General features: G+C 45.9%; 1 protein-coding gene across 2 annotated transcripts in view; it reads right to left on the reverse strand.

Moving 5' to 3' along the window:
- Nucleotides 1-1,475: 1,475 nt before the first annotated feature.
- The window catches only part of HDHD3 (haloacid dehalogenase like hydrolase domain containing 3), a 71,774-nt gene continuing 46,554 nt past the window's right edge, over nt 1,476-26,695 (reverse strand). The window contains exons 3-4 of one of the 2 annotated variants that reach the window (XR_011268550.1): nt 17,120-17,190; nt 1,476-14,343 (exon numbers count right to left, since the gene is read on the reverse strand). The gene's annotated coding sequence lies outside the window, so the exon portion shown is untranslated. Of the gene's footprint in view, nt 14,344-17,119; nt 17,191-19,012; nt 20,805-26,695 lie in introns of those variants that run through there. The other variant, XR_011268549.1, reaches the window with a different exon arrangement.

The following is a 26,695-nucleotide window of genomic DNA, read 5'->3' on the forward strand; positions in this document are numbered from 1 at the left end:
TAATGGCTCTAATTCAATCTTTAAACACTCATACCTCTGTGTGTATTCGGCTCACCGCCTTGGGAATTCTAACCTGCCCCATACACACCGATAGGGGTTTAAAACAAGGATGTGTATTAGCTTCGTCAGTTTTTGATTTCTTCATAGCTGATATTGGCCTTGCTCTTACACAAACTTTAGGAGACCCTACAAGACTGCTCCATAAAGCTATTCCAGCCTTGCTTTACGCAGACGATCTTGTTCTACTTTCGAAAACTCCTAGTGGACTACAAAATTTGCTTAATGTAGTGACTTCATATAGACGACAGAATTTGTTGTCTATAAATCTACGGAAAACTAAAATAGTCATTTATGCACCCAATAAAGGGAAAAAAAATACTACAATATCTTCAAATTGGCACATTGATGACTCTGCTATTGAAATAGTCAATCAATACACCTATTTAGGTGTAACTATATCAAACATCCAGACTCAGTCTCATTGGTTAACTGTGAATAAGGAGCTTGAACAAATGATCTCTCAAGTTAAGATCATCCAGGCAAGGCTGGGAAAGTTTTCAATTATGCCGGCCCTAACATACTACTGCCAAAAGGTAACTCCGATTTTACTATATGGCTCTGAGTCTCAAAAACTAATGCCAGAACATTTCTGGAATGCACTTGAAAGTTTGTTTTGGAGGCGTTGTTTAAATTTACCAAACTGTATATCTATTTGCTGGATCAGACATGAACTGGGCCTAACTTATCTTTATATCTGAGATTTATGGCTTGTAGTCAGTTTATTTCGCAAATGTATTATAACTACTGATGGTCAGATGTTAATAGGCATGTTATCAAATTATTTATTTAAGAGTAATGAACCAAATGTGTCTAAATGGCGTCAAATTACAATTGACACACTAGCTCATGCTGATGTATCATTTCAAACTTTACTTGATGATCCTGTGAAGGTTAAGAAAAAAATGTTCATTGCAGATTGGATAAAAAAATCGAGCAAATTGTATGGAATTACATGACTTTAGGGATCTTCATCAATTGCATAAAAAGCAAGGCATAATTGAACCATACCTAGTGAGCTCACCGTCAGTGATGCACAGAATAGAATACTCTAGGCTGAGGTTCAAACTCTGCCCTACAGCTGAGATATTGACTAGACGCAAAATTCTGATCATGGCAGATAATGGTTGTAGAAAGTGTCGAGAGAAAAATCAGAAAGAGACTTTACAACATCTACTTACTGAATGCCTGTCTCTTCTTCTTGAGCGTATACAATTCCTAAAACCATCTCTCAAACACCACGCAGGATTGTCTCCAAATGTATTATGGCAAATGATCCGTGAAGGCAAAAATACTTCCCTAAGAATCAATGTAATTCGATTTTTGCATTACTTAAAACTATTGGACAGATCTAATGATGACAATAAGGACCAAACACAAAATACTGAGCATGATTTAATGGAACGCAAATGTAAAACATCCATCATTGCTTGAAATGTTATGTTGAAGAGTTTATTAGCAAAGAGTAATATGATTCAATTTCCTTTTTTCTTCTGTTTTAACTTCTAAATTAATGATCTACAAAATTCTGTTTTTTATGTTTTTCAATAATTGTCATTAACATGTGGTGTTTGCTTGATTCTCCTTTTCTTAGAATTGTTTTTAGAATTGTATAAAAATTCAATTTAATACTGTACAATGATTGTTTTTAAAAGTTGATTCAATTCAACTATATAAAAATAAAAAAATAAAAACAAGCAACACACGCAGCCATCTGTTTCCATTCTCGCTTTTCTTTACTTGCATTTTACATTTTTTTTAAACCGGTGGTCACACAAGCACGTAATACATTTCCATGTGTGGAATGCCCCTCCCGTGTCCTGTTACTATTCTTTGGATATGGGAGAATGAGGGGTGGGAGGAGGGGTTCTAGTCAAATAAACCCACTTGCTTTCCTCCCTAGGTCCTCCTTTGCCATTCCCTGCAAGCTGTGCGTGTGCTCCAAGGGGAAGAGCACATAAGGGAGGAAGGAGATAGAAGCCCCCTGTGCAGTCTTTGGAATTTCGTTCCGTTCCCAAGCAGCACAGCATTCTTGACCCATTTTGCTGCTTCTCAAGGCAGCTTTATTTTCTTAATGTTGCCTATGCCTCTTTTTCAGGTTAAAGAGCCCGTGACCCCATCCTGTTGGTGGTGTGGAAACTATCTGTAATCTGGGCGGAGGCGTTGCCTCTCCAAATGGCCCCCTACACATACGTATGCATTCTGTATCAAAGGCACACAGCCCCAATTGTATTCCGTGCCTGCACAAATGCACGTCCTTCTTTGAACATCACTCTCTGACCCTGATCCAGCACTGTGCAACATCTTACACTCATTGCTGCCTACCTTCTCAAGCTCTATTGTGGTTTGTTTTGCAATTTTGTGGAGCAAAAATGATGTGCCATAGATCAAAGAGACACAAAGTGCAGCAGCCACATGCCAGGATCACTTACGTAAAAAGGATCCTCTTGGTTATGTAAGGGTGCAGAAGTAAGAGTCTTGACACAGTTGTGGTAAAGTGGTTGGCATAGACTATTAGTTACAAACAAAAGGAAAACAAAGGCCTATCTTGCCCTACTTACTATGAGGGGTGGCCCAAACGCAACAAAAATACTAAGGACCCAGTCAGGATGTCCATAAAGTAAAATGGACACTATCCTGTGTCTAAAGCTATTTCCGTCCCTTACACTTTCAACTAACTAATGAAAACTGGATGTCTTATTCACCCAGGAGTCCCCTCTCACTCTGGATGTAGACTCCAAGGCACAGTTCTTCTACAAATAATAAATGGTTAAACGTTCACTTATGTTTGTTTTGTCGCTAGTTTACTGCTTTATTTCTCCTTTTATGTTAAAATGGGCTGGTATGGGGAGGGGTGGCGTTATAAGGGTAAATAAAACAGGGGACTTGGGGGGGACCCCCCAAATAAAAGGTCGATAAAATGTACCACTCTGTAATGTCCATCAGTAAAATCACATATAACCCTTTCGGGATGGGTTTACATGGTTTCCAAAGTTTGTATCAAATAAAATGCCACTTGTAACCCCTTGTGCTCTTCGGGATATGTTTGTGTGGTTTACAAAGTGTGTATCAAATATAATGCCACTTGTATCCCCTTGTTCTCTTCAGGATGTGTTTGTGTGGGTTTTCAGCTTCTCCAGCTCCCTCAATGCCCTAGCCACTGGTCTGATCCTTTCCTACCTTTTGGAAGGCTTGGGCAGTCTCTGATCTCTTTGGCTGGTAGAGTGGAGCTTCCCTGTTGCTGCCATGCTCAGTGTTCTTCTCCTTGCAGTGCCACAGCTCTGGATTTTTCATCACGACTCTGGCTTCTTGCATCTTCCTTCTTGCTCTGCTTCTTATGGTCTGGCTGCCTTCCTTCCTGCCGCCGGTCAGGTCCACCTTACCTGAACCTTTCTGGTCACCACGACTCTCTGCATACCGTCTCTCAGCCTTCGGGGTACTCCACAGAATGAGTGTCTCACTGTGTCCGTTCAGGGCTGGTTCGACCGACCATTGAGTCCTTCATCCCTTTTTATGATTGGGGCTGCATCTTGACAGCTGTACCGGATGTGTTTGTTTTGCAGTGGGCCTGTGCCTCCTTGTTTAATCTTTTTCGTATCAGTATTGTTTTGCATCAAGCTTAGGTAACTCTCCATCTTCCTCGTCCCAGTCTTATCAAGGACACTCTACTTTACTATAACATATAGCTTGGTACGGGGACTAGAGAGACCTGAATGGGGGAGGAGTGGGGATTCCGAAGGGGTAAATTGATACAGCGTTCTCCCAGAGCCATCATCAGCAGCCCCAAGAAAAGTGTCCCTCCCCATGAGAGCCTCCCACCTAGTACCACCCCAGGGGGACCATCGGGCAGTGGCCTCACCACCCTGGCCTCATGGGAAGGGCCCCCCCACCTTCATGGAAGCAATGATGATACCCTATGATTTGTCACAGTTATAAGGATCCACCAAACAATATAGAGTTGTAGTAAAACAGCATGGAGATGAAAATGCCAAATCGAAGGACAGTGATTCCAGGAGGGATTGAGGGCACACAGTTTCTTCATTAGCCTATGAAATTAGAGAAAAGGAGCGAAAAGGAGGCTGATCTCTTTTACTGGAGTGCACATTTACCACACTGCCATCCAACAATACCTTTGTGCAGTGGTCGAAGTGGGTGGGAGCGGTTGGGAGCGGTGCTCCTCTACTTCTTTAAATTAAGTTTTACCGTTCCTATACTTTTATTTTAAAAAGAAACCGTTCCGGAAGAGTTTCGTTTTAAAATAAAAGTGTAGGAAGCGGTTGGAACTTGCAATTTCAGTGCACTGCACAGGACGTTTCCTTGTAGAGCAGGCATATATGTTTTGGGGCTTTTATTGTACATGGGAGGGGCGCGGCAATGGGGTCTGTGGGGAGCGGTGCAGGCCAGTAGGGAACATAGTTGGACCTGGATACTCCATCACTAGACAAGATCGTCTCTCCAAAGGTGGAGGTGTAGCAATTATTGCCAAAGACTGCCTTTCTATCAGGAAGGTAGAGAAATCCTTGCACAACAGTGACTACCTCCAAGTCAAAATTAACCTATCTCCCCAATGTACCATTGCTGTCCACATTGTCTACCGCCCCCCAGGCCCAACATGAGACTTCCAAGCCTCTCTCATCCACCTCCTCTCTGACAACCTCAAAAATCAATCAAAAGCCATTCTCCTTGGGGATGTTAACCTAGGTCTCCTGGACAGGAAGGACCCAGCAGCCAAATCCCTTGACTCAGCCCTCAAGGCTCTGGGGTACAATAACACCATCTTTAGCCCAACCCACACCCAGGGCAGAACCCTTGACTGGATTGCGCAACATAACTGCCCACTCATCATCACTGGAAACTCTCCCACCCCATGGTCAGACCACCACATCATCACCTTCAGCATCCTCACCACCTGCTCCACCACCCCTTCACCCCAACCACTGCCACTCTGCCTTGCCAGAAGCTCCCGCCAACTCACTAAGGAAAAGCTACTGCCTTTCCTCCAAGGCCCAGCCTTCAGACCCCCTTTCTCCACAGACCCAGAAACACTTGCAACAGCCTACGAAGTTGCCATCAAAGCAGCCATTAATTCCATTGCCCCCCTTAAACCCCGTAAGTCCAAACCCACCACCCACTCAAACTCCTGGTTCACCCCGGACCTCCTCGCACTCCGCATTGAAAAAAAGGCCGCTCTCACTCAGTGGCAAATGTCTCACTCCGACAAAGACAAGATGACTTTTAAATCATGCTCCACTAGATATAAAAAAGCAATCACCCTAGCTAAGGCCAAATCCTTTGAATCCAGAATCTCTGAAGCACAATCCAGCACTAAAGAAATCTTTGCCATTTTTAGGGAGCTTGAAACACCTACGCCCGCCCCCCAGAACTTCACCAAAGACAAGGCCTGGTGTGATGCCATGAAAAATAAATTGAGCCTGCTCCAAAACAAAATACTAGCCACGAAGCAAGCTCTACCCAACACACACACCCCTGTCCCACCACCAGCCCCAGACCCCCCCCAACCTTTCTCATTCAAACCCATTCTAGAAAAAGACATCACCAACATAATGAGGAACATCAAACCCTCCAATTGCAAAGGTGATGCATGCCCAGCCACCATTATCAAAGACTGCGCTGAAGCGCTAGCTCCTTTCCTTACAGCCTTTGTAAACGCCTCCTTTGCTACTGGGAAAGTCCCTGCCTCCCTCAAGGAAGCCTGGGTCCGCCCTCTCTTAAAAAAACCAACTCTCGACCCCACATCCCCCAACAACTATAGACCTATCACCACTGTCCCTTTCCTCCTCAAAATACTGGACAAAGCAGCCTACCTGCAGGTTCAACACTTCATTGAAGAGAACAAACTCCTAGGACTCCGCCAATCAGGCTTCCGCCCCAGACACGGGACTGAAACCGCCCTACTTGACCTGAAAAACCAAATGGACGATGCCAGAGACATGGGCAAACCAGCACTTCTCTTACTTCTTGACCTATCCGCGGCTTTTGACCTCGTGGATCATGACGTCCTATGCCACCACCTCTCCTCTACTGCGAAATTCTCCCCTGAAGCCACAGCATGGATCACTTCCTTCCTACAAGACAGAACCATGCAAGTATTCTCGGACTTAGCATCCGCATCACCAACTATCATTCTCTGCGGTGTGCCCCAAGGCTCCTGCCTTTCACCCACCCTCTACAACATCTTCACACAACCACTTTTTCTCATCCTCGACGCCATGGGCATTTCATACACTAACTACGCCGACGACACACAGATCCTCCTCACCCTCACTGGCAACTATGACACTGACTCCATGACCCTCAACAACCTCTACAACACCATCCAAGCCTGGATGACAGACAATGGATTATGCCTCAACTCAGACAAGACTGAACACCTTTTGGTAGGCTCACCCGAGACGCTGAAAAATCTAGACTCCCAATTCAGTCATTTCACCATAGACGCCATCAAAATACCTGTCTCAGAATCAGTCAAAACCCTTGGAGTCTACTTGGATTCCAACCTATCCATGGATAAACAAGTCAACGCTATAGCCTCTGCAGCTGCATACCATGCCAAACCTATCAACGCAGTCAGGCCCTTTCTCTCCAAAGAGAACTGCACTAACATAGCCAGAGCCATCACTGGATCTAGGCTTGACTATTGTAATGTACTCTTTCTAGGCACCTCTAACAAAAACCTAGAGAGGTTACAAATCATTCAGAATAGTGCTCTCCGGGCAGCCCAAGGCATTGCCAAAAGAGAACACATCTCGGAGGCCAGAAAACTGGCTCCAAATAAAAGAAAGGATCATCTTCAAGACTCTGACACTGACCCACAAGTGCATTCACCTTACTGCCCCTGACTACCTCTCCCAAAGGATCCATCCCGTCTCTTCTACGAGGCCAACCAGATCGCCATATACTAACATGCTCTCTGTGCCATTAGTAAAAAAAGTCAGAGCGGGCGGATCCAGCTTCCCATATCTCGCACCCACTCACTGGAACGCCCTACCTCCCACAATCCAAGGTGAGGCCTCCCTCAGCACCTTCCGCAAAACCATGAAAACCATCTTATTCACATAAGATGCCTCGCACCAGTCGAATACATCTCATATGTTCCTAATGCATAAACTGTATTGTAATGACCAACTGTACCAACCAAAATGTCAGCTCTATGCTTTGTCGAATTCATAATGTACCACTGAATGACTCTATGCCTGTAACTAAGCTCTTGCAAGTAACAGCCCCTCAATGCCCATGGGTTACTTGCGCGCTATATAAATATAAATAAATAAAATAAATAAATAAATAGTTCCACTATTTCTTTTCGTACACTTCGACCACTGCCTTTGTGTAATTGTCACAGAGAGGTCCTAGCGTTATGTCGATAACGATGACATAACAGGCAATAGCAGAGTACATACATTTTACTGAGCAATACTGCTTTGCCTTTTTGAGCTTATAAAAGCACTGAAGAAGTAAAACATCAAATACAAAATTACAAAAGAAACACCCACAATTGGAACATAACTGGTAGCTAGCATATATTTTGAATTTTCTACAAGGAACTGGAATCACAGATCCTCCATACTCTGCACCAGATTCAACATCATCAGACTGCAAGTTCCTGCCATCAGACCAGCTGGGTGGCCCTGCCTTAATATTTCACTCCTTGTCCCTTTGCTCCTTTATGCAGTACATATGTCCATCCACATCAGAAAATAAGCAGGGAAGGGTAAGGGCCTTCTATACACCGGTTTTCCTCTCACATTCAATTGTGTATTTATTGTCATACTTTTTTACCATTCATTGCATTATTTATTTTTTAGTTTCAACCCACACACGACACCTTGTGTAGTAACATTGTTGGCATGAGAGTGTAGAAAGAGGGGAGATGGAATGTGAGGAGGGCCATGCAGCGTATGCATGTGTCTTATGACTTTCCCCCCACCTAGTGAAATATTGAGGCTGATCAAAATGTAAGATCTAACACTGAAAGAACTCACAAACATCACTGCGTCACTCAAGGCCAAGGACAATGTCATTCCTGCCTCCATCCTAAAGAACATTACAGGAAAGGCTCTCACTCCCTCCACACTGAATGCCACCCTCATGCAAGGCACCTTTCCTGATGCATTGAAAACTGGTAAGATCCTTGAGAAAACTTCTCATGCTCCAATTGCAGGAAAAGATTGTCTGATACAACATACTTCAAGAATATCAATCCAACTCCTGACCAAAATGCAGCACCGAAACTGCCACCAACCAGGTCATCAACAAGGCACTCATCATAGACTAAGGTGACCCGTGCCTCCTGGTCCTGCTCAATTGCTCTGCTGCATTCGACACATTAGACCACAATGTACTGCTCAACACCCTGTGCTACTGATACCCACAGTCTTTTGATGGTTAGAGTCCTGCCTCACCAAAAGACACCAGCTTATCCAGATGGGCACCTACAAATCACAACTATGCTCACTGACCTGTGAAGTCCCACAAGGCTGCATCCTCTCCCCTATCACCCTTAAACACTACATGGAGCCACAGGGGGAACAATTTGGTAAATTCACCATCACAATCCACCAGTGTGCATTTCACACATGAAGGTCAACTGCCTCAACAACATTCCCAAATTGAAACAAAGCCTCATTACAAGTGGTGGTAGGTGGTGTTCGTCTCCATTAATTGGAGTTCATGAGATAATTTGGCTGTTTTTTGGCAGTTAGGCAGAGGAATTACCTCCAGCATTCTGCTGGAGGTGTTTCCTCTGCCTTACCTTCAGACCTGTACTTCGGCAGTTTGGTAATGCGGCAGTAATGCAGCAGTAATGCAGTGGTAACTATGTTTTTTACCACACTGATGAACTGGTAATGAGGCTAACTGTCTCTTCACCATTTAAGTCTGGATATTCAATGCCTATTAGAAACTCAATCCCACCAAAACAGAGTTCATACCCCTTCGGGGCATCCACAAATGCACTCAAGTTGAAAACTTACTGACACAGATACAGATACATCTTGATTGGTTCTTTCTCTTACACACCCCTAGTGGAAAGTCACTCAGCTTCACCATCGATTGCAACCTCTACTTCAAAGCACAGATCGCCAGGAAGGCACAAACAGCATGGTACCAGCTCTCACTCCTGCACTGATTCAAACACTTCATCCTCGCCTCAGACTTCAGATCTACCATCCAGGTCCTTGTGCTCTGCCACCTGGCAACGCCCTCCTGGCAGGTGTCCCAAGCACTGGTATGCTACCCTTAAAAAATGTCCATCATGGTGCAGCATGCCTCATAGCAGGATTGAGGAAATTCATCCCACAGTGTCAAGGAACTGAACTGGTTACCCCTCCAAGCTTGCATCAACTTCAAGACAGCCTGCATCACCTACAAAGTTGTAATGCCCAAGATGCCATCCTACTTAGCTATAAAGATCATCATCTTAGCAGGTCAACACCAGGAGCCAAGATATCACCGGCTGGAACCCAAGAAGTGCAAGAAGGAGAATACTAGAGAAGAAGCAGTCTCCTGCTATGTTTCCATGCTCTGAAAGAACCTTCCTACTAACGTCAGGCTGGCTCCCTCGCTCCTGCGAATCAGGAAAGATATGAAACATCTGAAGAACACTTCAATGATACATGAGAACTCTAGACAGACAGATAAATCCTCCACTCGCCCCCTATGCTGCACTCCCTTCATTTTACAACTCTGCACTGCTTTCTAGCTAGGTATTCGCTATATAAAATCACCTACATCCATACGCACACTGTCGACCTATTGCCATGCTAATCCATATGATCATTCTCTACTATTCCCCACCATCACCTCCCAAAACCACACCCACAGCCACAGAGATCTCTTTCAAAAGCATTAACACATTTTCGTGGTATACAATTGGCTTGCTACATGGTTTTTGATTACTTGATGCCAAGTCATTATTTGTGATTGACTGTGTGAGCCCTCCCATCCTCAGTACAAAGAAGTGTGTCAAAGTCTAGCTTCTGTATTAAGACATCAAAGCAACAGCAGGCTGCCACTCAAGTTTAGCATGGACGATGGGCTGGTAAGCCATGGCGCTGCCCAATCTTAAGGAGATTAATCATTTGTCAGAATCAACACAGGCTGAAAATATGCCTGCGGAATGAAGAGACGGTAGCAACCACAGTGTTTATCACCAGTCCAGATATCCAGCGCCTCAGACAAGCCAGCACTGTCCACCAATAGCATGTGTTTGGCCTCCTACAATGAACAATGCACTCTTAGCTAGAAGTTCCCTTACACTAAGATAAACCTGTCTTTGGAATCATCTTTCCTACCTATGTGACTGTGCTAAATACACCTTACGACCATCTGTCGAAAAACAATAAATCAATTCATACACAGATTCAAACTGCACATACACCCACAGAATGAATTATCCAATTAATATCCAATCCCACAATGTCCTTACACCCACACCCACAGACCTTACACCCACACACTGTTCATATACATGTACAGTAAGCAGCATGTGCTCACATACTGCAAATATATGCCCACACACTGCCTATGCATCCACACGCACACAGACACTGCTGTGAGGAAGTTACCTTCAGGTCATTGTTACATGGAGCTTGGACTTGTATCACCAGGTTCTCGAAAGCAGGATACACTTGAAGAATATCCCAAGGACCAATGCCCCATACTATTTTCAAAGACCAACCAATAAAGGGCATCACCCCCACCCACATGGAAAACCTAGAGAAGGTCCCTGAAACTCAACTACAAATCACAGGCGCAGGTACCTTACCCATCACAAAGAGAACCGTTATTGGAGACACAAACCCCTTTCCGCTTTAACACCTAGTTTGGCAGAGCAGTGCAACTTTCCCCAGTGCAACAATCAGAGACAAAAAGAGGACTCTACTTCTTCCCCCTCACTACAGGGAGACTTGAGGAAAAACTCATGTTTCCCCTACATCTACAACATGGTAGAAAATAAATGAGCCCCTACTCATAAGACTGACATTGAAAAAGATGGAAGAGACACGCACATAACACAACACATAATTCACATCCCAGAAAATCACTTTACAACTAATCTGCAGCGTACAGTGGACAGAGTGTGCAAATTCCAAGAAAGGGAGGTTCTGCAGACAGTGTGGGAAAAGCAGGATTGCAGCCCCTTCAGGGTAGATTGCAAAAACAAACAGAAAAGAATTCTAACATCACGGTTTAGCTATTTAAAGACCTCTATACCAGGCTCGAGACTACAAAATACCCCTGGCACTGGAAATGCTAGGCAGAGCAACTAACCTTCACGGCCACTAAATGAGAAGGTAATCAGCAGAAGCTCTGTTTAAATGACAACTTCAGGGAGAGCAGCAAAAGTCAACTTGTGTGTGGATCCTAGGGCTGGTGAGTTGTAATAATTGTCACAGATTGCCTTAATCACTCGCAGAGACTTCAGGGAAGTTTCAAGTACTTCATTTTTTTTGTCAAAATGAAGGGGGAATGAAATGGAGGGGTGGCGGTGTCTGGGTGAAGGGGAGAGTGAACCAGACAGAGATAGGTACCCAGTCTTCCAGAGACCTGGAAAGAGACCCAAGGCCTGGAAGAAAACCACATCCTCGAAGATGGCTAAGGGAAGACTGGCCAAGGGATGCTTGCAGCACCTACAGCTGTACCCCCGAAGGGATATTCTGGTGGAAGAATTACGACTACCCATTCAAGCCCACAGAAAGGTGGTCTGGGCCCTGTTGGACTCTGGCAACATTAATAGTGCCATCCGGCTGGAAATAATATCGTTACTTTGATCCACGGGAGGTGGACAGTGCAGCTATCTGGGTGGCATACCAAGCTGCGAGGATCCATATCCACGTGGGTAACAACACATGTAACACAAGGTGCTTAATCGTTTAAAATCTCTCGGAAGACCTAATGCCAGGAAGCTGATTTTCTTGAATCTGGTTGGACTCACTGTCCTTGTCCCCAGGAGCTGATTATGAACAAGAGATAAAGCTAAGCCCCGCCCACTTCTTGCACATATCGCGGAACGGCCATGGTGGCCCTAGTGGGCTAGAGTCCAAGGCTGTATGTGGGAGCCAGCTTCCGTGGCCCTTACAGGTAAGTCTTTGCTTCCTGTCCTTTCCCTTGGTGATCTGGAGCTGACCCGAAGTCTCTGGGGTTACCTTAGCAAACCGCTGTTGATTGTGCAGGTGCATGTCCTGCTGTGGCACTCTCGCCTTCCCAGGCTGCTCATGCAGTTGCTGCACACTGGAAAGCTGTTCTTCTTTATAGGCCTCTCTGCCTCCAATAACATGGTGCAGTGGTGGGGCGCTCCTTGCTCTCGCATACACCAAGTTGTCTGCTGCAGGTGCTCTGTAAGACACAGAATAAAACTGCCAAGCGTCGTTGGAAAGAGGCAAGGTGCGAGTCAAAGATATAATGCTATAAAGCATGCAGGCACAAGGGGGAGGGGTATAAACTGGGACCCTAACAACTGCCACCTTCTCCATCAGAGCCAGGTCTGGCCCTGTATTGCTGTGTGGCACCCCAGACCCTACCCCCATTCCCTTCTCCTCCTCCAAGTTACTGGCCTTTTCAGAAAATGGAGATCTGGAGAACGGCGAGATAGGAAGGCAAGGACCTCTGAGTGGGGGAGATGATTATCAGAGGAGCAATGAAGAAGCAGCCACTAAGACGTGTAGATGAAGAGTGAGTGAAAGTGAAAACACTTTAGTGGAGGAAGGTGAAGTGAAAGAGAAAACCTGGGAAGTGGAGTCAATTAGGGGTGAAAGAGAAAACCCTGAACACGGGGGAAGGTAGAGTAAAAGAGAAAGCCAGAGAAGTGGAAAACAGGAACCAGAAAGAGAATTCTGCAAAGTGGAGGAAGGTGAAGTGAAAGAGAAAACCTGGGAAGTGGAGTAAATTAGGGGTGAAAGAGAAAACCCTGGACACGGGGGAAGGTAGAGTAAAAGAGAAAGCCAGAGAAGTGGAAAACAGGAACCAGAAAGAGAATTCTGCAAAGTGGAGGAAGGTGAAGTGAAAGAGAAAACCTGACTAGTGGAGAAAGAGGGAAAGAAAATACCCTGACATTGGAGAAGGATGGATTTTGAGAGAAACTCCAGAGATGGGAGGAAGGAAGGCGATAAAATGAAAGAGGAGAGTACGAATGTAAGCAGGGCAGCTTATCCCAATATGAGAAGGATGTGCAGAGGGCATCTTATTCGCAGAAACGAAAGATAGGGTCTCTGGCCCGTTAACAGACAGAGGCTGTACAGCGTGAATAGGACACAAAAGTAAAGGCAGAGGCTGTAGCCAAAGAGAAGACAGGAAGAGAAAAGGGAAAACCCCAGGCCAAAGAGAGAGTGGAAGGAGAAAAGTAAAAGTCCTAGCAAAGAGAAAGTGGGGAGGGGGAAAAAAGGCCCAGACAAGGAAAAAGCAGTGAAAGGGAAGGCTTAGGCTCTGACCAAGGAAAAGAAAGCGAGGAAAAGAAGAGGCAAGACAGAAGGGTAGCGTGGGCATCTAAGCATATGTGAAGAGAAGACCTTTGTTCAGACCAGAACCCCCCTGACGAAATAAACCATTTAAACTGGCGTTTGTTGAATGCATCATTTGAAATTAATTGGTACATAGGTTGTGATTGTAGAATCTCAAAACCCAATGCAGCATTAAACCCATATCTACCAATGAAAAGGAGCCAACGCAAGCACAGGCTGTTGAACACTTCGATCTAACACTAGAAACAAGCCGACTGTCTACCAATCACCTAGAGATAACACAAGCCCAGTAATCAGAGTCTTTTCAGCCAATGCAAAAGCAGAGTGATAGGCTTCATAGATGAGTTGCCGCAATGCCCTGCCTCCACCACCAGTGCAGTATGGGAAATTATCCTTAGCATTGTCGAACAACTGGTCAACTTGCAAAAAGTCTGATCAGATCATCAATTTTTTTGCCCGCAAGTCAATGGAGGTAACATTAAACGGATCCGAGTTTTGCCCATCTTGCATCCAAATTTGAAAGCCTGAGTAGGATTGTGTGAACCTTTGTACACACAGAAAATACTCATTTGTCTCAAGGTTTTCAGATGCAACATCTCAGGAGGAATGGCACTGTGGTGACACCTCATTTCATTAGGGCAGAAACGCTTAGGGAATACTTAACTGTCCTGTATTGCACGGTTGCTCTTGCACAGGCATGCCGCAAATGCATTATGGTAAGCAAAGACATATGCACTATTGTCTTCTTCCCAGTTAGGTCTTTCTTGGAAGGTTTCTCTCTGTAATTCTGCGAGCTCGAGGCTGGTTCCTGTGGTAAACGTACAGAAAAGATCATCCGTGTGAGTTTATTGGAGTTTTTCTGCAGGGTGAATCAGGCTTGTTACACATTTTTTGGGGCTCCCCAACTTGTTTCCATATGTTTTGGGAGGTCAGAACTCTATTATGGAAGTAATTGAATGGCGGTATCTTCCACCGAGTATAAGGTGGGCCATGTTGGACACACTTCTACTCGTTAAAATAGTTTATTTTTCATGAAAAGAGGCAAAGAAAGAAAATGCACAGGCATTTCCAGATTATTTTGTCAAATGCATACATCTCTTTATACAAAGGTACTCGCCCAAAGGCATGCGCTATTTTAAAGTTGTCAAATGTCGCCCACACTCTGCATGTGTTATTCATGAGTAAATCATTTGCTGCTCCCAGATAACATGTAACATGTGGTGTGGGGGAAGGGTTGAGGATGGTGGTCCTTTTCATCTGTTGGCAAAGTCTTAAAAAACAACAGATGCCTCATACATAATTATTGATGCAGTACCAAAAGCACGTCAATATTTACTGAGAGTTAAAAATAATGTAAAATCAGATTGCCTTCTACTGCCTCGCTGTGCTGCTGCCTCCTTGTCCAATTTTTGGGTATGAAATGTGACCGTTTTTTGGCTGACCTTTTGTGCGCATAGTCATGCAGGTGATTGCAGTGTTATACAAATACCTTATTTGTTGATTCATGAACCTAGTGCCTTGAAGCAGTGTGTGTCTGTTTAAAAGAAAGTCCATGTTGGCTAGTTCCCCTCTGTCATGAGCGTGTGGAAGAGACAGTTGTTTGCTGGGGGCATACCTGACCCTTTGATGGCAAAAGCTTGCAACAGGAGAAGTACGTGATTACTTAATTACAATGTGCACCAGGTATGTGGGTATTTGATGACGATGCGTGTCAATGGTTTCAGTACCTGGACAATTGATGGCAATTCCTAGCCATAGGCTGTGTACCTGGACAATACATGTCAATCTCTGGGCATTTGAGAACAATACATTGCAATGGAACACAATTGACTTGATGTATAAGCACCAAGCACAATAAATAAATAAATGTTCAGAGCACCTGGACATTAAAATACAAATTTTGCCACAATGAATGAGTGCCTTGGCATTTAATGGCAGTACCTACTAATGGCAATTTGATCGCAATCCCAGATAAGGATGCAATTTGGACATTTGATGCCAATATATGCAAATTGGCATAGAGTGTTAATGTTTGGCATATTCTAGAGCTGTGCCTATTCAAGAGCCAAAGCACTGGGGTGCATCAGAGTGCCCTACAACGGCGTGAAAGAAATACATACATGTAACAAAAAGCACACTGAAAAGCACAATATAACTATACATTTTAGTAAACGACAACGTAGCAAAAACCTTACCGAGATCCATAACCTTTCAAAAGACTAAGGGCCTCATTACGAGTCTGGCGGTAGCCGTGCCGGAAAAACCGGCAGGCTGCCACCGGACCCGTAATACCATTCCGCCTCCGTGATTGCCAAAATCACCGGGGCATTACAACCCCAGTGACCCGGTAATTCTGGAGGTGGGATTCTGTAAATCCCGATTGGGACTCCATTGGGATGGGGACCATGGAAACACTGGTTCCGTCTATAACAGAGCCAGTGTTTCCATGTCCGCATGCAGGCGGGTGGTGTTACTCCCGCCAGGTCAGACCTGGCGGGAGTGAGAACTCCCACCTGCAGGACTCGGAATCAGCTGGTACGGAAACAATTTACCGCCACTGTTGTTTCCGGACCAGCTGACTCGTAATGAGGCTCTAAGTATCCCCCAGATACCAAGATCCAGATCCAGCTGTTTGTTTGTTTCTTGAAATAACCTCCACACAACCTTATAGGCAGGCACGGGACATTGTCATTTTTATTAGTTTGTTATTTCATTGGAGAATGCAGAAGCTATTTTGAACAGCAACACCATATAAAGGACAAAGCATTTAATTAGCAATTTCATTTAAGGGCTCTTAACATATGGAAGAAGATGAAGGGGGAAACATTTACATAAACCATTGCTTATGTAGTTAAGTTAAATGACAGCCAAGAGCTAGGGAACTGTGTGGGGCCACAGAATAGGTCTGGGGTAAAGGAAAAGTGTTAAGCGCCAACTATACACTGAAACGAATGCATTAGAGCCCAGGTAGGAAGAGATGGCATGTGAAGAGTAACACACCGCTTGTGGGTGTTATTTGGTTATTAACCCACCAATTAGCTGCCTAATGCCATGCTAATCCCTATGGCCATTCCCATCCACTACCTGCCCCTGCCAGTCCAAAACACATCCCCCTGGGATCTCTATAAACTAGCACTATCAACCAGTAAAATCAAACTATGGCCTACCAGTCTAATTTGTAAGCAGACTGATGAGGTTTAATGGCTTAATTGCAGTTGTAAATGTGCTACTGCTGTAATAAAAACATCTTAACGAAGTGTGCCTCCAGCCACCTGATTTATATCTGTTACTTGCAAGGACGTCCTGTTAGAAACAAGCATAGACAAAGCCAATCTTGTTGGCTTTTGTGTAGGCATGTTATACACATTTGCAAGGTGCTGGTGTTGTATACCCAGGTAATCACACCATGTTTCAGCTTTTGCCGTCTTCTAGCCAGGTAGTACTATTATAACAGTTCCTGGCAAATGCCTATCTCACGCCTACACAAAACAAAACCCCAAACTGTTGGCTTTGCCAATGCTTGTTCCTTTTTGTAACTTTTCCTCCATTGATTTCAACTGAACCATCAACATATCTGTCATTACCTTGGTATTCCAGCTGCTTTTTTGTTGAGTCTGGTCACTCATCTGGTAAACTCACGTTTTGGGGCCAGTCCCTAAGGGTGACAATGCAGAGAGACACATTATCCCATTTACGTTTTCCTGTATTCTTACACAAGCCACCTTCGGTGGAGTGTGAAAGGGACATTTTGTGTCACTTTTTCATTTTACATGGCAACATTTTCGGTGCATACTGTTGGCAATGGAACCTGTTTTACACGTATTTCCAGTTAACTACAGCGCAGCATTCTTTTTACATTGATAATGCAATTTTTAGTGCAATATGATAAAAACGGTGCTCCTCGTTATAAGGCATGCCCTTTGTGCCTTCTTGAATCTTGGCCATCTTCCAGCCCTCGGAGGCGGAACCTCCCAAATAAGGTAATAAACGTTTGTGGTAGGCAGCCTTGCAATTCAGGTCATTGTTCTGTGTGCCTGTAACTGGTTCGAACTGGGAGAAGGAGTCCCAATCCATATTCCAGAGAGGGCATATCGGTTGCAAGGCAACTGGCTCCCCACAATTGGACAGCTACTGCCTGTTTGAATGGTACAGACCCTTCTCGTTGGTGGGCAGGGCCAGAATCAGAGCACACATATTAGATAGGGTACGTAGAGATGGTCTGGTGCTATTCTGGAAGTCACCCACTGAACCCAAGAGAAAGAAGAACCAAAACAACACAGAGGTGAGCTGAAGGACTGCTGCTGTGGGTCAATTACAGACAAAGAAATAGCAGTGGGCACCACTATTGCAGGTAATACTAAGTCTTGAGGGTTATACAAACAAATGTCACAGTTTTCAAGATGCAAGTCAACATAATCATCCAAGCACCAGGATGACAAAATTAAACTAGTGTCAGGAGACTGAGGGAATAACCCCACAGTAATAGCTGCACACTTTATATTAGTGAATAACAAAGTCTCAGCAGAGGCATTTGGTAATTTTGTTCTTCCTGCTCTTGGTAATTTAATGCCGCCCACTGAAACCTCATTGCTGATTGAGAGGTTTCAAAATAGTACTAAGATGGCTATTGAAATATAAACACCCTTCACCGTAAAGTAGATTAAATTGGAAACATGTGATAAGACTTGGTTTTCAGTGGACATTCTGAAGTATAGAAGAAAAAAAGACGCTAGCGGAATGTATATCGAGAGCAAAGCCATTTGAGAATACTCTGTCATCATACCGGATGGCAGCATCCAAATATAAACAAGCTATACTGGATGCTAAGCGCACTAGCTTTGACAACAGAATAGATAATGCCAAATCCAGCCAGAAGGAATGAACTGTTATCCTAAAGGAGCTGGATGGTAAGAGACGTGCCCCTTCTACCATTAATAGAAGTAATGATCGACATAATAAGGGTGATAAAGAGGTTAAAACCAACAGTATGTCCAAGTGATGTATGCCCAGCAAGCATAATAAAAGACTCAATAGATCATTTAGTACCTTCTCTTACAGAAATTGTAAACTCCTCCTTTCTTACAGCCAAAGTCCCTCCTGCTCTCAAAGTGGTCTGGATATCACCTATTCTTAAAAATGTTTCCTTGGATCCTACGGTGGTGAGCATTTATCGCTTCATCACAAAGGTCCCATTTCTGTTAAAGGTACTGGATAGAATAGCTGATCAACAATTGCAGAAGCATGTCGACACATATGGACTGTTGAGCTCCCGTCAGTCAGGCTTCTGAACACAACATGGCACAGAGACTGCCATGTTGGACTTGCGAGCTAGTCTTGCGAATATAGTGGATAATGTTCAGATTGCACTGCTGATGTTCGATCTCTCAGCAGCTTTTGACCTTATAAATAATGGTTTGGAGTTAGAGAGATTGAGAACATTTGGTAATTGCTCTGACCTTGCAGTCTCCTGGCTGGCCTCTTTTTTGGGTCCTCGTCAGACAAGAGTAATGCAAGGAACTCATGGTGGCAACAGTAAAGACAGACACAAGTGATCACAGTTCAAGGGTGTTTATTAAACTGTATAGGTAGGTTGGAAAAACGCCTAGTCTAAATCTAAAATGGGAGCAAGCTTCGACCATCAAACAATAATAAGGCAGTACTAGTGGTGTCTCTGTCAAATAAAAGGGACTAAACTAAAAAACCCATTGCCAATCCTTACGCTAAATACAAAAAAGAAGTAGGGGATAATATTAGAAGGAAGTGTTCACAGATAATAAGTCAGGATGCAGAAGTTGGGGTCTCCCTTCCACATGTTTTCAGCACGGGACAAGGTGAGATTCTGGAGCACAGCAGACGCTCAAGCATTCTCAGCACGAGCCAACAGTTCCTCTTCGGCTATCAGGGCCTTCGGTGGTTACGTTTCTTTTCTACAAAAAGTCTTTTGCCGCCGTTTGCTTGATGTATTCAAAATAATAAACAAAAGTTTTTTTCTGCTTGCACATGGGGTGATGCTTTTCACCCTTGGATCGCCCTCTTCCGGGCGCAGATACCTAGAAAGTTTCTTAATGATACCAGTACCTTCGATAAATATGTTTTCTTGCTTTCAAGGGCCTGAAAGAGTCAAAGTATCAGAACATGGTTCAACAAAAAGTTCTAGAATTCTTCTCTGGTTTTATTTAGGTGATCGTTCTTCACCCCTGGGTTACCCCTCTTCCAGGATCAGGCCCCTCTTGAATATCAGCTTCTCTTTGTCGGCTTCACTCTGGCATGGCATGCATTCAAAGGCTTTTTTCTGTTGCATTCACGGGTCGGTGGGTGTTGGCTTTTCACCATTGGATCCCCCTCTTCCTGGCTCAGATCCTACTCAACTGTTCTCCTCCCTCGATTGGGTTCACTATGGCTTTCAATTCAATTTCTTCTGGTGACATTCGCAAATCTTAGTGTCTTTTTATGTAGTGCATTGTGGACATCCCTCGGCTGGGTTCACTCTTGCAACATACTGTATTTTGGGACTTTAGACTTTGCCCAATCTTTATCAGCATCCCTCTTTCGGGGTTCACTCTGGCCAATCTTGTCAATCGTGCCTTTTCCATTCAACTCTTACAATGCAGGATTAATTTCCCTTAGCTTCAAAATCATCTGTCGGTCAAATACTTTTGACTGTACAGAGGATTTTTACATGACCCCTGTATGACCACTTTGATCCCTTTTCTTGCCTTTCCCAAGGCCTTCTGGTACTGGTAGTTTCAACAATCGGGTAATCACCCAGAGTTTTCCTGAGTGAGCACCCATGTGGTGCTTGACTCCTCTGTTGCTGGTTCTCCCCCTTTTAGCATCACTAGCTCTTTATACTTTCACAGTTCAATTAAGCGTTTGCTACTTTTTGTTCAACACAGTTTGGTTTCCTATCGATTCTCCCATCGACTCACCGGCTGTGATGAACCGCTTGGCTTTCCTTCTCTTTGGAGTCAAGGGTCAAGGTTTGTACCAGGTAGACAAGCATCTCTCCCCAGCTTGGTCATCACTGTATGGGGGTCTTGCGTACCATTGACACCTGCTGCAACACACACTGGCTATTGTTCGCGGTCTTATGATTCCTTCTGCAGAGGTTTCAAAAGCCTTGGTCGGAAAGGCAAGGTCACTTCTCTCCTTGTCACCCTCTCGGTTTGCGCCGTCTTTCTCCTCCTCTTGAACTGCCGTGCTGAGTTAGCTCTCTCGTCGTGTGGTCTGCCTTGCTTGTATTGCACTCCTGTGCTCCACCTTTTATCCCTGTGGGGAAGGGAAAGGGACGTCAGGTGTGTTAGGTTCTGGTCAATTGCCTCACTTTGCCTGACCCTTGGGTTGGGACATATCCGGTAAACAGTTTTATTAGTCTGTTGTCTTTCGTGGGGTAAAACCGTGTTTGTGTCGGAAAGGGGAGGGGTTAGTGTGTCTGATTGACCTACTTGGTAAGATGGGGAAAAGGAGCTATATGGGATTACAACCCTTGTACCAGGGGGTTTGATAAACTCGGAAGAGTGAAATTGATAGGATTTGTGAGACAAACGGGAATGACTGGGATTATTAGGGTGGACAACAGAAACAAGAAGATTCTCAGAGTTGGGTCTGAGAAATTCACTTGGAGGAAGGGAGGTAGATATCGTATAGTCTACAAAGGCCTCAGGGGTCTCATCTTCTTCTCCATCTCCCGCAGGAAAATACTGCACCTCACCTGGGGCCTTTCTCCAAGCATAACCCCTGGTTGCCCCATCCATGGGGTCCTTTCTCTTCCGTTCGCTGCATTGGGGACCGAGAGTATCAGCCCTTTGCAGGGCACCTGAATAAGGGACTCCTAAAGGCTGGCTTGAGGGAATACCCTCAGGGTTCTCACAGTAATGATTGATGAATTTCATTCCCTCCCTGTATGTTTGACTTGTGGGGTGCCTCAGGGAGCTTGTCCTTCTCCCATCTTGTTTGATTAATATTTATATGCACCCACTTTTTGATCTTCTGGATGCCGCCGGCGTGGGTTATACCAACTACGCAGACGACACTCAGATATTTTTGGCGTTTACTGGAGATAATGAGACAGATGTGATGAGGATCAATCAGATATACTCATTGATTCAGACACGGATGGCTTCAAACACATTAGCCCTTAATGGTGGAAAAACAGAGCTTATGATAGTAGGCTCTAGTCAACGCTTAAAGAGATTGGGTCCTGAGTATACGCAGTTAAGGATCAGTGACTGCAATATTTAGGTTAGCCCTTGTGTTAAAGCTCTGCGAGTCTATTAGGACTCAGGCCAGACTATGAAACAATATACTCTTCATGTCAATTCTTCCTGTGCATATACTGTTAAACCTACTAGGCAGATTAAACCAGACCTTTCCACTCCCAATATCTCCATACTTGCCACAGCTCTGGTAAACTCCAGAATTGACTATTGTAATAGTCTTCTGGTTGGAGTAATATCAGAACCTTACTAATTGCCCAGAATGGAGCCATTATAGTTGTATGTGGGCTGACAAGGACATAACACACGACACGGGCAAGGAGATCCTTGCACTGGCTTCCAGTTTGTCAACAGATATCCCATAAGATTTTACCTCTTACATACAAATGTCGTTCAAATCAAGCCCCCACTTATCTGACACAACGAATCAGGAATGCCCCTGTTTTGCGTTCCTTGCATTCCAATGGAAAATGGAATTTGATTGTGCCTTGTTTCAAACTGCAGAAGTTTGGCGGCACCTGTCTTGATACTCAGGCACCTGTTTTATGGAACTCACTTTTCTGCGACATTAGGGATGTTCTAGCTCTATCAGGGTTCAAAAGAACAATAAAACCCCTTTTGTTTAATTTCAAGGATTAGTATGAAAGCCTATTCTGTTGACTTGTATGCCTGATACCTAGGTTGTTTTCCCTAGATGACACTGCGCTTCCTTTTTGTTGTGTCTGCAGGTGTCCGCAGGGGACGCCCGGTGCCGTTTCGCCGCTCCCTCGCAGGACTCTCAAACTTAGGTTGCCCCTCCACTGGGTACCTAACACGCATTTACTGTGCTTTACTGTTGTTTGAAATGTGGTAAACTAGGGCTTGCCGCTCCTCCTGTCCGCTTGCTCTCGTCTGTCTTACCCCCCACTCCCTCCTTATTCCATGGTGCTCTCTATCTCGCCTATCTTCTCTAACTGCTTCTCCATTGACTATCCTGCTCTGCTCACTAAATCTGGTAGGAAAAAGTTTAAAAAGGACATCCTGGTCTCCAACCCAGGCCTCCCTATCGATGACACCTACACTAATGCCTCCTCCAAGGAAACTCTCAATGACATCCTCTTTTTCGTGCCTTCTCCTGACCTATGGACCCTTCATATGGTCTATGTGCTCTCTCCTTTCTCCTCATCTTCCATTAATGGTGGCACCCATTGGGATGTCCTCTTGACCCCCTTCCACTCCTCTAAGGCCATCATTAATGTCTACGCTAATAGGACCATCTTGGTCCAAGGCCCTCAGGCCAACCTTCACCTCTTTGATAGACGCTTCCCTTCCTTTCCTCTCCTGCTGTCCCCCTCCTCTGTCCTCGGCTACCTTGCCTCCCATCCTCCCACCCTGCCCCCTCTCGGGCTCCTTCACCTCCGCAGGGCGTACCTCTAATCTGTACCCCTCCCCGGAAGTCCTTCAAGGATGGCAACCTTCTCCACATTGCCACTCTTAACTGTCGTTCTGCCATCAAACATTCCTCTGATATCTGTCGCCTTCTTGAGGAACTGGACCTTGACATCCTCGGTCTCACTGAGACATGGTTCACGGCCAGCTCTGTCACCAGCTTTGACACACTCCTACCTGACGGTTACAAGATCCTCTCCGTGCCCAGGCCCAACCATGCTAGGGGGGTGTGGCCCTTATCTTCCCTGAGTGGATTCCTGCCACTGTCACGCCTACGCAGACCTACTCCTCTTTTGAATGCCTTGTCTGCCGACTCTCTCTCTCTCCTAGCCATTCCCTTACCGTGGCTACTATCTATCAACCTCCTGGTCAAATTTCCTCCTTCCTCTCCGAGTGGGCAGACCTCTCCTCCTCACTCCTGTCCTCAACCACTCAACTCCTCTTTCTTGGTGACTTCAACATCCACCTGGATGCCTCCTGTCCTCCCTCTGGACTCTTTTGCGACCTCTGTGACTCTCTCTCACTCTCTATCCTCCCGTCTGGGCCGACTTATTCTGCAGGGCACACCCTTGATGCTCTGATCTCTTCTGACCTTCCCCTCTCTGTTCCTCTCTCCACTCCTCTCTCTTGGAGTGATCACTTTCTCCTATCCTCCCACCTCACCTTCCCTACCCCACAGGCAAAGCCACCCTCATCACTGCCACCCTCCTTCTCGGTCATCCGACCCATGAAGCGCGTGTCAGTTGAGGCTTTCACTTCCACCTTCTCTCCCCCACCTCCCCCTTCGGCTGACTCCCACCCTGACACAGCCCTCTCCTCTCTCCACTCTGCTATATCTGATACTCTTGATATACTTGCCCCTGTCATGATAATCCACCTGAAGCCCAAAGCCAAATGTAACTCCTGGTATGGCTCGGATCTCGTCACCCTTAAACGCAAGTGCAGGGTGGCTGAGAGGAAATGGCGTACTTCATGTTCATCCTCTGATAAACTGGCCTGTCACCTGCTCCAAAGGCAATACCGCTTCTCCGTTCTCACCAAGAAGAGAGCCCTTATCCAAGCCCGCATCTCTGCGGCATCTAAAAATTCAGCCAAACTCTTCAAAATCTGCAAGGAGCTGGCCAACCCTGCTGCAGTCTCTACCTCTCCTGTCCCCTCCCAGGCCCTCTGCACGGCACTGGCCTCTCACTTCATCTCAAAAACTCAGGACATCCTGCCCTCACTCTCCTCCTATCACCACCCCCCCTCTATCCCCTGCTCTTCCTCTGGTCCTTCTGTAGACACCCCTCCTCCCTCCTTCTCTGCCTTTCCCCTTTTTTCCGCTGACAAGGTTTCGAGACAAGTCCGATCTTTGAAAGTCTTGTCTAAACAGGTCCACCCCTGTTCCTCCAAAACTATCAAGGCCACATCGACTCCTTGGCTCCTGCCCTGGCTGACTTCTGCAATCACTCCTTCGCCTCTGGAGTCTTTCCATCCCCCCTCAAGCACTCCCTTGTGCACCCCCTTCTTAAGAAACCCTCTTCTGATCCCTCCTGCCCAGCTAACTATCGCCCAATCTCTATCACTCCCTTCCTGGGCAAGCTCCTAGAGAAACTGGCCATCTCCCAGCTTAATCTCCACGCTGAATCTGTTGGTAGTCTTCATGACCATCAGTCTGGCTTCAGAGCTGCCAGAAGCCCAGAAACTGCTCTCCTGAACATCCGTGAGGACCTGCTCTCTAACCTTGACTCTAACACCCCATGTGTTCTCATTTTGCTCAATCTCTCTTCTGCCTTTGATACTGTCAACCACACCATCCTGCTCAACCGTCTCCGTGATAACCTGGGTATCACTGGTCAGGCTCTGGCGTGGCTGACCTCTTTCCTCTCCAATCGACCCTCCCAGGTCCAACTGGGATCCTTCCTCTCTGACATCTTTTTCTCTACCTGTGGTGTCCCCCAGGGATCTAATCTCTTTCCCTGGCTGTTCAACCAGTATCTGGCACTTCTTGCCCACCGCATCGCCGCTCTCTGCCCCAACTTTCAGTGCTATGCGGATGATACCCAGCTCATTTTCAGGCTACCCTCGGCCCCCTCTTCCCCTTCCCTCATCTTGGATTGTCTTTCTGCTATCCATGAATGGTGTGCCGCCAACGACCTCTGCCTAAATGCCAGTAAGACTGAGATTCTCCTCATCAGCACACCCACTCCCTCCTTCCCTGCAGCTCTCTGGCCGGCCTCTATTGGCCCTCTTCCTGCTCCTACCTGCAAGGCAAAAAACCTCGGGGTCATCTTCGACTCCACACTCTCTTTCTCTCCTCACATATCTGAAGTCTCTAAGAAGTCACTACCAGCTACACCTCCTCAGAGGTATCCTTCCTTTCCTCTCCTTCCCCCAGAAGCTCAGTGTCTCTAGAGCCCTGGTTCTCTCGAAGCTGGACTAGGAACAAGTTACTTACCTGTAACTGTTGTTCTCCAGCATGGGTCTGGCATGGATTCACATGCTCATGAATATTCCCCGTCGTCAGGCTGGGAATCCTCGGTAAAGAAAAAACCAGTATCAGTTTCGTTTCTGATCTGTCTTTCGTAGTAATAACCAATCACTGGTCTCTGCGTCATACTGACCACAGCCAATGACTGCCCTCTACCTAAGCACCGCCTCTGGCAGCCATCTTCAGATTTGGAAGCACGTGAAGTGGCAGTATGACCAAGTGAAGAGCCGCAGAGGGGTAGGCGGGAGGGTTCGCATGTGAATCCATGCCAGACCCATGCTGGAGAACAACAGTTACAGGTAAGTAACTTGTTCCTTCTCCAGCATGGGGTCTGGCATGGATTCACATGCTCATGAATAAAGAATACATAGCAGTACACACATGCACAACCACGGGAGGTGGCAAAGGCTCAACATTAAGCATCACATCAACTCAACATTAAGCATCTTACCTCCTCACCAGGCTCACCTCAGGCGAACAGGTTGCGCAGCACTGCTTGGCCGACCCTGGACTCCTCCCTGGAATCCCGGTCGACGCAGTAGAATTTCGTGAAGGTGTGCGTCGACCTCCACGTAGCAGCCCTGCATATGTCCAGCAGGGGCACACCAGATAGGAACGCTGTGGTAGCTGCGATCGCTCTGGTGGAATGGGCTCTCGGACGGCCAGGCAGCGGTCGGTTTGCCAACCGGTGACAGTACATGATACAGCCGGAGAGCCATCTGGAAATGGAAGCCTTCGAGAGAGCCTTCCCCTGATTGACAGGTCCAAAGTTCACAAAGAGTTGTGACGTCTTCCGAAAACACTTCGTGCGGTCTACGTAGAACTTCAGCGCTCTAGCCACATCCAGCGAGTGCAAAGTCCTCTCAGCCGGCGACGAAGGCGACGGGAAGAACACAGGCAACACCAAGGGTTCGTTGAGATGGAAGTCCGACGGCACCTTGGGCATGAAGGAGGGGTGCGTCCTGAGCACTACCCTCGTGTCGTGGAAAGTCAAGTACGGGGCCTTGCAGGAAAGGGCCTGGATCTCTCCCACTCGTCGTGCGGAG

This window comes from Ambystoma mexicanum, chromosome 8 (genome assembly GCF_040938575.1).
Source record: "Ambystoma mexicanum isolate Mex_15411 chromosome 8, UKY_AmexF1_1, whole genome shotgun sequence".
Lineage (NCBI taxonomy): Eukaryota > Metazoa > Chordata > Amphibia > Caudata > Ambystomatidae > Ambystoma > Ambystoma mexicanum.